A 10,342-nucleotide genomic window follows, 5' to 3' on the forward strand; every position below is an offset into this window, starting at 1 on the left:
TTTCAAGTCATCTTATGAATCGTACATTTTATGAAGTCTTGGTTAAATGATGCTGCACCTATCCAAGTTTTTCAATGGTCCCTTCAGCTACAGTTTGTGCAACTCTTAATTTTAATGTGTTCATCTTTATACAGACCTACAGGAGAGAGGGCACACTTATGTCCCAATTATAATTAAGTCCCTGACGAACTCAAAAGACTAAGGCTTGTCCTGCACTTCAAAGGTCATTCAGCCAGAGGGCTGCTGATGTAACTGTGCCAGCAAAACCTCTCATGCAGATATCTCCAAACTGATGCAACCCTATACTGTCCTAATTTTTGTCACTGGATAAACAAGGAAACGGCCCAAGGCTGGGAAAAGAAGGCAGTAAATAATGCCCAGTCCAGCTTCTAGACATGAAGATCATATTCCCCCTAGGTTGCTCAGCCAATGTTGTTATGCTTCTGATCACAGAGTAATTAACTTATTATTCCTCCACTAAAACCACACTTTTGTAGATATTCTCTTCTTCATGAATGCAAAAGTTTATTCTTGCTATTCTCCTGGAGTTTGACTTTGACTTCTAAAAATGTGTCCCTTAACTGCTCAGAAGAAAAACATGCTGGAAAAATCACCTGATGACTTTTCAAGGTCACAGAAAGTGTGTAGAAAAGCAGAGAATTGAGGCCAGGTGGTCTGTGTCCCCATATAGTCACCTAAGAACATGGATCAATGAGGCATGAGAAGCAGGACAGCCTAGAAGCACCCTGAGAAAATTTGTGCCATCATTAGATTGTAACAATCCGGAAAACAGAACACAAAATAATCCTGGGAGAAAGGATGAGCTACCTCAACAAACAGACTCCAGGGCATGCTTACACACCGTGCTGCAAGGCTAGAGACATGGCTTGCTGAATATTCCACAGGATAACAATACCTACATTGGCATGTCATGCCAGGCTATGACACCTCCTCTCCCAATGGAAAGCTCTGAGGACAGTGAGAGCAAAGAGTCTCCTGCACTATCCCTGAAGATCAAGAGAAGCCTCCACACAACCAGAGTGATGACTACACAGTGGGACTGAGACAGCAGCTGAGAGCAGAGAAGGTTTCAGCCTGGCCTCTGGACACCCACAAAGGGCACAGTAACTTCTGATGCTCCTTACACAACAGCTGTACAGCCATTGCTGCCTGTTTGGAAAGGGTCTTAGTATACAATGAGGAAAGCTGAAAAAAGAATCCTGAAGAGACTAGTCTAGCTCAGCTGGTCAAGAATAAAGACACTCCTAGAAGCAAATAACTGGGCATGGCCCTGACTCCTCCATCTAGGAGGTGATTTTCATCCAAGAGCTCCTCAGGAATTACACCTTTTCCACCAGCTCTCTGCAGTTCCTACTGATTTGGTCTAATGAAACTGACTCCTAACCAATACTGGTTTAGTAAAGTTCCCACCAGATCAAAACTGACCTCAGTTGGCTCCTGTCATTTCCAAAAGCTCCTGCTGATTTGGCTGACTGACTGAGCTCCAGGAAAATTGTGTGTAAGCCTTGCATTCGCAGAGGGTAAATTCTCCCTTTCTGGAACACAGAGGAGAGAGGAACAAAGCCAACAGGAACAAACAGAGTCAATTTGTCTGGATGAAAATGTTCACAGTAACCCCTACTCTAGGGCTACTGCATTTGACCAGACACCAAGACATCCTGGGCAGACCAGCAGGCCATGCCAGAGAGACACAAACCTTCCCAGCCTCTGGCCACCTTCCTACTAGGCTTTATTTGATTGCCTCAGGGCTGGACACTAGCACAACTGCATGCTGCAGCCATTTGCAGCGAGAACCATCATTACAAAGAGTTCCTTCATCTAGCAAGGGGTCAAAAGATTAGGCCCAAACCAGACACTCAAAAGAATGCTGTACTTTGTAGATGAGACCAACAGGACTTTCAGGCGCTTTCCTCACCCCTCTCAAACTCTTGGCAGAACTGTGATTCAAAATTATTGCTTTAATTACAGGCTTACAGCTACTTAAGCATCTGACTTCCATGCATGGCCCACCTGGCAAAGCAGGCACACCTCCCCCAAACCCACGTCGGGCCCATAACATCTGCAGGCTGTGTGGGCTGCTCTGTTTCAGGGCTGTGGAGCCTGTCGCGTTCCCCTCCAGCTGCAGCGTCGGCAGCGTCACGCTGACAGGTTCAAGCCATGCAGAGATGGTTGTTTTTGTAACCCATTCTCTTTTAACAAAACTTTCCCAAGCTTACTCCTCTATAATATACTTAAGATCACCTGCTGCTCAAGGAGATTTAGATTCTTAAAGGAAAATTACAATAAAACCCCAAAAACCAGGAAAAACTGACACATAATGGCATCCAAGGAAGAAGAAAGCACCTCATCAGTAACCAGTTAGTCCAAATACTGAGCTCTGCTAATATCTCTCACTCCTGACTAGCAACTCCCCTCCTCTCTCTGTTCTTCCCTGATGTCCCCACAAAATCTCTGCTGACCCGCAGCTCTCCCTGCTGTTTCAGCCCTGGGACCACAATATATTCCCCAGTAGTTGTGTTGTAGCCTTGATCCACAGCCAGTGTGGCAGTGACATGCTGGTCTACTCAAAAATCAATCACAGCTCAGCTCTGGGATCCCACAACCCATCTCTGCTGCACTCCTGGGCCTTTGCTTATGACATCCCAACTGTTCTTCCCTCATGTCTCTCTTTCCTCCTCCCTCTCTTCCCTCAAACGTCCCTCATTCACAGCACAGCTCCTTCCATGCACTTCAGTCCCACTGCACCACCTTCTTTAGTCCATACAGACAGAAACCAGCAGATGTGGTACATGTGAGTCCCTCTGCTGTATCAGCCCGAATGTCTCCATAGTTCAGCATTTTTCTTCCTGAAAAAGCTACCAGACTGGAGAGGGGAGGGTTTAAAATCCACTTAGTAGCCTGTCTACCATCTGAATTTGAATTGACATAAGCTTAAAAGCCTGAAACATCATGTTTATTCTGGCTTTCAATTATGTTGTTAATAACTACAGTGATTCTCCACATACTTGCCATTCACACGCTGCCCAACCAAGTAAACAGTAATACTATAAGTGCACTGAGTAGCGCTACTCAGGTCTTTTCCTAAACTAATAGAATTAAATTAGAGCAATTCAAGATGTCTGAACAAATGAGTTTTCTCTCAAACCATGCACTGTCTCCTGGCATTCTACAGGGAACTTCTTTGCCATGGAGCCTTCTCTTCAGTAACTTTAGATGGGTCTCTCTGAACTCCTCTCTAGTTTTAGTCAACCTAAATTTGGCTAGTGCTCACACAGTAATATTTAAAGCTCACGCAGTGCAAATGAAAAAAATATGCTATAAAAGGATTCAAAACAATACTATTTGGTTTTTGTTTTAAAATTTTGGTATTGAATTTCATGCTATTGAATCCACAGCCCTGGAGACCAAAATCCCCTTCTAAACTCAAAAGGAGCTGCACAGGCAAGACAAGATTCTTCACAGTGTGCTGGAGAATCAACTTCTATGCTCCCTAGTGAGTTTAGACTCTGAGTGACATTTAGTCCACAACTTTTTTGATTAAACAGTCAATGACAAGGTCTTTTAGAGAAAGGGATATTCTCGCTCACTAGGAACTGGACTACAAAAACCACAACTTATTTCACACGTACTGCCAAAGAGCTGTCAAATGGAAACAGCTTTTTGTGAAATGTTTTTGTCAGGAGAATGAATATTCAGTCAAGAACAAAACAAAACATACCAACCTCTCTGACTTTAAAAACAAAAAGCCTTCTGGCCAAGAGTTTCAAAGCTGTTCATCACCCTCCACTGGCCTGAGATCCAGGATCCAACAAAGTTCAAGAGCTGCTGCCCAGTAGGACAGAGAATGAGATCCCAAACAAGTGTGGACCAGGTGTGAAAAAGTAGAAGGTTAACACACCCCATCCATCACTGGACAGCACATCTGTAAAAACGGAAATAAATATTAAACTCAAGTGGCTATCTTGTCTGGAGATGAGCAGAATTCCCCCCAGTGGCAACTACAGAATATCACGTGGTCAGGAGTGCAGCTGAGCTGATTTACTGCTAAACTGTGCTTGTGTGTTTGCAGGAGGCTCTCATTCCCTTGCTGCTGAATTGCTTCTTCGTAATACAAGAGACAAAGAGTCCTAGTGCTCTTCTGAATATATCTCTGGTTCATTTTTCCAGTTGCAAAGCAAATGGTTTGATTGTCTTGCCAGACTCATAAAAATAAACTATCAAGCGCTAGCCAAATTGTGAAGAACAGCATGTTTTATGAAAACCCAATTAAACTATGGCCATCAGTGTCTCACTTTCATCTTTGCCGAGCACTGCCTCAGCTTTCTTTCTGCATGCCAAACTCATATTCTTCTCTGATGCACTCAGTGAGATTTCAGTTAATAGTTTTGTTTTGTTGTTTGGGGAAAAACACACACACACACAGACACACACAAACAAAATTCCTAGTTTATATACTAGATCTGCAGGGTACCAGAAACAAGTATCTTTGGGGCCAGGAGGGGATTTTATTTCCATGTATTGGATGTCAAAATGGGAATTGTTTGTCATTATCACTCACACAAACAGGCACAGAATGTTTTTCCCAAAAACAAACTGACAGACATTAAATGAAAAGCACTGCAATACACTTTGGTAATCCTCAGCAGTGGAACAGCTTTTTGAGCTGCACAACATGACCTATGTAGATCCTACAGTCCAATGTATTAAGAGATTTGGAAAGTGTCATAAAAGGACTCTTTCGGAAATTCTCTTTTCCCTTGTCTGTCTCTAAACAGGTCAGGCATCCAGCCATCCACTCTAGAAGATGAAGGGAAATGCAAGATCGTATTGCATTTTCACCTGATGGCAAGGAGGACATCACTACAGTTTTCCAGCAGCCTCCAGGTCTCTTCCAAGTTGATGATTAATAAAAGTAAAGAATTCACTAAAAATGCAATGCAACAGATTGCAAAGCAGAAAGCACGTACAGCTAGAGATGAAGTAAAACTGATTTTAATGGACCACTAATAATCACTTCAGCTCATATAACCTTTCTTTCAACATACCAGTCCAGGAAGCAAGCTTGATGATGAGTGAAACAAAACAAAACAGAGATGTCCTACTGTCTTGCACTGTTATCACTCTTCTATTGTCTTCTCTTTAAAAGACTGTCTAATAAGACTGTCCCCTATTGTTTACTACTCACTGCAATTCTGATGCTAAGTGTTAAAAATGCATTGAGAAGAGCATTCCCTGCTTTTATTTGTTGTGATATTTGAGGCTTTTCATGTTGAACAATACCAGAAATTTTTTTAAAATCAAAAAACAAAACAAAACAAAAGACCAAAAACTTAGAAAGCAAATGCATTCTTTCCAGAGTTACAGAATGAAAAGGTAAATCAAGATTCAGATAAGCGTTCTCTGTGGATTAGACAAATCTGCTGAGACTCAGAGTAGTAGCACATATAGGCGTACATAAGAAGTGCCATGTTTTAAAGTTCCTATCCAGCTGAAAAACAGCAGCATCACAAAGAAATACCATTCTGAGAACTATATCAACAGCACAGTTGGCTAAGAGAGCACGCTTCTCAGAAATACTTGGAGGAGTTAGATGACTGAAAATCTCCAAAAGTAAAGGACTTTGAGGCGAATCCAGCTGATATATTTGTAATATGGTGCCAGCATAATTTCCCCGAATGGCTAAAGAAAGAGGGAAGCATGAAAGGGGTCAGTTGGGAATATATGTGCATGTGGGGGAGGGGGACAAGGAAAAGGCAAAACTAGCTGAGAACAGGCTCCATTTAAATTGCATACAGACCTCACACAAAGCACAGAGAATTGGTCAGTAGATTGAAGCCATCTGGCTGGAGGAGCCATAAGAGTAAAACCCTGCTGGAGATCTCCCCATCACGTCCCATCATGGTCCAACATCAGAGCACAGCACGGGCTTCCCCTGCTCCAATGTCATGGAGTGAAATATGGGAAGATGAGCAAGAAGAGGATTGAAAAGTTCATCCTTATGACATAGCCCCTACTCTTTTCACAAAGCATGTTATGCCAAGGCCTCTCCAATAAATCTCAAGCTTTGGTGGCAACAAGAGAGAAACTGAGTCAAGGCTCTACGTGCTGCAGCCAACAGCACAGAACACTGACACCAACAGCTGTCTTCAGGCTTCCATGACTCCCCAGTGCAAGACCACCCCAGTGCTCTCCTAATGTGAACGAACCAGAGGAGTCCGCTCTCCTCCTGCTCACCCTGGCCATTTACAAGCATGTTTGTTGTAGAAGGCAGATGCAGCATTTGTTACAGTGCAGCCTGGAAACATCTGAGGAAGCAATATTTTTATTATAAAAACATACAAATGTATTTTAAAACTTATAAAATGTATCTTGATTTATGTCGTAGATAAAGCCTCTGATTTAATTTAATGAAAATTAAGACTGCTTGTGTTTCAGAACATTGGTATCTGAACACTCAGCAATGAAGTGGTCTTTATGCTAGCCAACCATTACAAATTTAATAGTTTTTTATTGCCTGTTTTTCTGAAGTCCCTCCTTTACCTGGGTTGGAAAATTAAGGCACTTAACATCTGGAAAAATTAAAGCTTTTGGAAGTTTGCCGGTCTGATTGCCATGGTATTGTTACAGAGCTTTTGTTCCTTATGATTCTTCCATGAAGCCCAAATATTAATTGCCAGAGATCAAATCCAGTGCAAGTGGTTCAGTTGTTTTCCAACATTTTAACTTGCCTGTATGGAACAATCCCAAAGCATCAAAAGTCATCAGTATTTTTTAAGCACTGAGAAGCTCAGAACTTATCATTTCTATATCAGAAGTAATTTTGAGTGATCCTAAAGTCTTCTTCCTCTAATAAATGCCATCACTGAGGTATTTTAGCTGGTGTCAGCAATGCCACAGATACTGGGTTTAACAGTAGCAGCGCAAAAGTATAAGGAGTGTGGTGGGGGGAGAAACAGAACTGAAATGCTCTCGCAAAAGGAAGTCGGATTAATTTTCCCAGTGGATTTTTCTTGTTTACACTTAGCTTGAAATCTTGGAAGGAAACGTAATGAAATTATTCCTTGGTTATTTTACTTTGAAAAATAGCCATATCCACTGGGAAAATAAGAAAACCTTAAAAATATAAACAAGTTATATTCAAGTGAGTCACTCGTTCTTCTATCCCAGTGCCATCTCTCTCTGCTCTCTTTGCAGCATTTCCTTCTTACCACCTCCAGCCACCTTTTCATCTCCCTTCACACTTCCAACTATTAATTTTTGTCCCAATATCATTCTCCTCCACCATCTAAAGTCAGTTTGAGAAGCTAGCTGTCACTTCTTCATGGAAACAGGTGTTTGGGGTACACTGTTGTGGTGTGGAATGGGCCAGCCTTTCCTGCTGATGAGATCTGGCCACTCTTGATGAGACAGCTGATTCACGTGTGATGAACCCTTCAGGAGCCTCCATGCCCAAAAGGGCACTGGACAATCTTCAAGGACAATTGTGAGACTAGACAAACTTCAAGAACATTCCTGTATCTCCGTGGTTGAGTAGGATGAACTGTATTGTGGTGCAGGATGATGTTTATTCTCTTCCCTTATTTAGACTTATGAGAGTTTTCATCACGTTTGTCTTTTATGACCAGAATTTTGAATTATCCAGGCTTTTGTCTATGTATAAAATATTGTAGTAATATGTAGTTTCTAAGTATGGACAACTCACCAAGATAAGCCTGTGCGTCTGTGTCACTCTCATTACAGCCAAGCATCCCCAGAATGGTTCTTAGGATCTGTAACATCTAATGTATGTACATACCTAACAAGTAATTTGGAAGAGCTTACTAATTTTCCTGATTTAAAATCCTGGATGATCAATTGTTGGATTTGAACACATTTCTTTGGCTTTTGATCACCCACCATCAAGTTATAGACTTTAACATAAATGCTAGACATTTTGCAACCTACTTGCAACCAGATTCAGGTTTCCTAATTTTTCAAGAAGGGGGAAGGGCTGTTGGATGCAAAGTGAGCGCTGACCTGCACTGACCCCTTCTGGAAAGCACCAAGAATGTACCATTGGAAACAAACCTGCACTGGTCCTGGGGGTGCGTGTGGGAACTACTTGACCTAATAGCTTTTTCCATCTTGATTCCTATGACTTTTAATCATGTTTGGTTGGAACAGCCTCAGCCTTCAGAAGCTATTTGCATGGGTAAGGCTCTGGAGCAAATATATGTGTCATCCATTAATGTCCAGTGGACCAGAAAAGGCTCACAGGACCAGAAAAGTTCCTTTGTAGATGGAAGCAGATACACTAATACATTACAAGAAACAAGAAAAATAACAAAACATAGTCCATCATCAGACAAGAACAGAACACAAATTAGTATGAAAAGAAAAATGAAGCCTTACAGACCATAGACAATATGTAATCCCAAAGCAGTTCAAACAAGAGAACACAATTTCTTCGAGAACGGTCCCATAAAATCTCTGGAGGCTGTGAGCAGTTAGTTTTCTCAACTAAAATACAGTACTTCCTTGCTCCTGAGCAGATCCACATTTGGGAGCACAGGTTTAATTTTTATTCAAAAGGAAAAGGACAAATTCTTCAACTGCCAGTGACATCCTATTCTGCTCCTTGGAAACGTCCAGTTCTTGCTAAACTGGATGACCCACCACAGTGCTGACAAATCACAGACTACATCTGAACCAGCTTACAGAAAGAAAATCACTTTATTTTCTCTCATGTACGGGGACATCGTATTCAGGGCTATATTTTTTCTTCTCTGAACGCAAGGGCTTGATGAAATAAACACATTCAAAAATTATCTGCAAGAAATCAGAAATATGTCAAATTTCCAAATTTGGAAAAAGATTATGGGCTTCAACTCAAATTGGCACATGCTTTGTTTTTCTCCTTGGGACTCGATGGTCTGCACTGCTAACAGTTGTAGAAATATTCACAAGACAAAAAAAAAATAATTCTCAGGAGAAGAGACAAATCGCTCAACCCAAGCATGCAGGTTTTTAAAAATGCAATGATCTTCCTTCTTTGCATTAAATTATTTGTCACTAAAACTCTTTTAGAGACAGCATTTGATTGAAGGTGAGGCAAGCAAGTGGAGTACTTACTGCATTTGAACTACCACCATATCGCTGGTCTTTTTCTGTTTGACCAAAAGCCACACTACTGCTTAAGTATCTGCTTCAAAAGTCCCATGACATGGAGAAATTTTTTAACAGCCTCTAATCCTCTGCCTACATAACTTTACCATGGTGAGCCAGCACTGTGCTTATTAACTGTTGATTTCCATCCCATAAATTAAGTTTTCCCCAATCACAAAAGGCAACAAAGTCGACAGAAGTAACTGCATTTATTTTAAGCCATTGAATAAACTCTTCTGTTAGGTTGTTTCTTCCCCTAGGATAAAACTCACTTTATAAAGAAAAAATAACAACAACCAACTCATAAATTGTGACTTCACTACACCACTGTGCCCAGCGATGTTCCTTCTCCTCATAAGGAAATAATTCCCAGACTGGATGGCAGTAAATATTTTGTTTGGCTCTTATGTTTAAGCTTTTGGACAAGTTGAAGATCACCCTGATTCTAGAAATCATTATATAGCATAAAGCTGCGAGAGAGGAAGAGCTCTCTTCCGGCAAGTATTCTTACTCAATTTGTTCTCTGAATAAATGGGACGGCCCTGCTTTCACTGCTTGGCATAAAGCACATGAGTCTGGACAGAAGCCCTGCCTTCATTCCCACTTCTTTGGAAAGTCCCAGAATTGAGAGCTTAGACCTGCAACTGAAAGAGATTTGCAAAGTAGACTGTAACAAGAAGTGTAACACACAAGACGAAGGAAATGGAAGGACCTCCTGTAACAGGAAGATCAAATTATATTTTACAATAAATTTTACATTTATGTTGCACTTTACATTTTGCACCACATTTTAGATACAATCTCAGAAAAACATACAGAACATCTTGGATGAGCACTGTTGACCACTGATGAAACAGAATAGCACGAATGTCCATCAGTGTGCATGACTCACAAGTGATTTTAATTTACTCTGTTAGTTTTCACTTTCTGGATTTTTTTAAAAGAGTTGAAATGACAGAAAACAAACAAGCACTTGGAGAAACTCCATGAATGACCTTTGCTCTCAAGTACAGTTCAACTCAAGTACGCTCTTCACGAAGATGCAGCATTACCATCTAAGACGAATTGTTTGTTGGTATCTGAAATCCCAGTGGACTATGTGAGTATGAGCAAGCACCTCTAGGCTACCTTGCACCAAAGGCAGGTGTGAGAAGTCAAGCAATGAGGTATGCTAAGA

Source organism: Passer domesticus, chromosome 3, assembly GCF_036417665.1.
Source record: "Passer domesticus isolate bPasDom1 chromosome 3, bPasDom1.hap1, whole genome shotgun sequence".
Taxonomy (NCBI): domain Eukaryota; kingdom Metazoa; phylum Chordata; class Aves; order Passeriformes; family Passeridae; genus Passer; species Passer domesticus.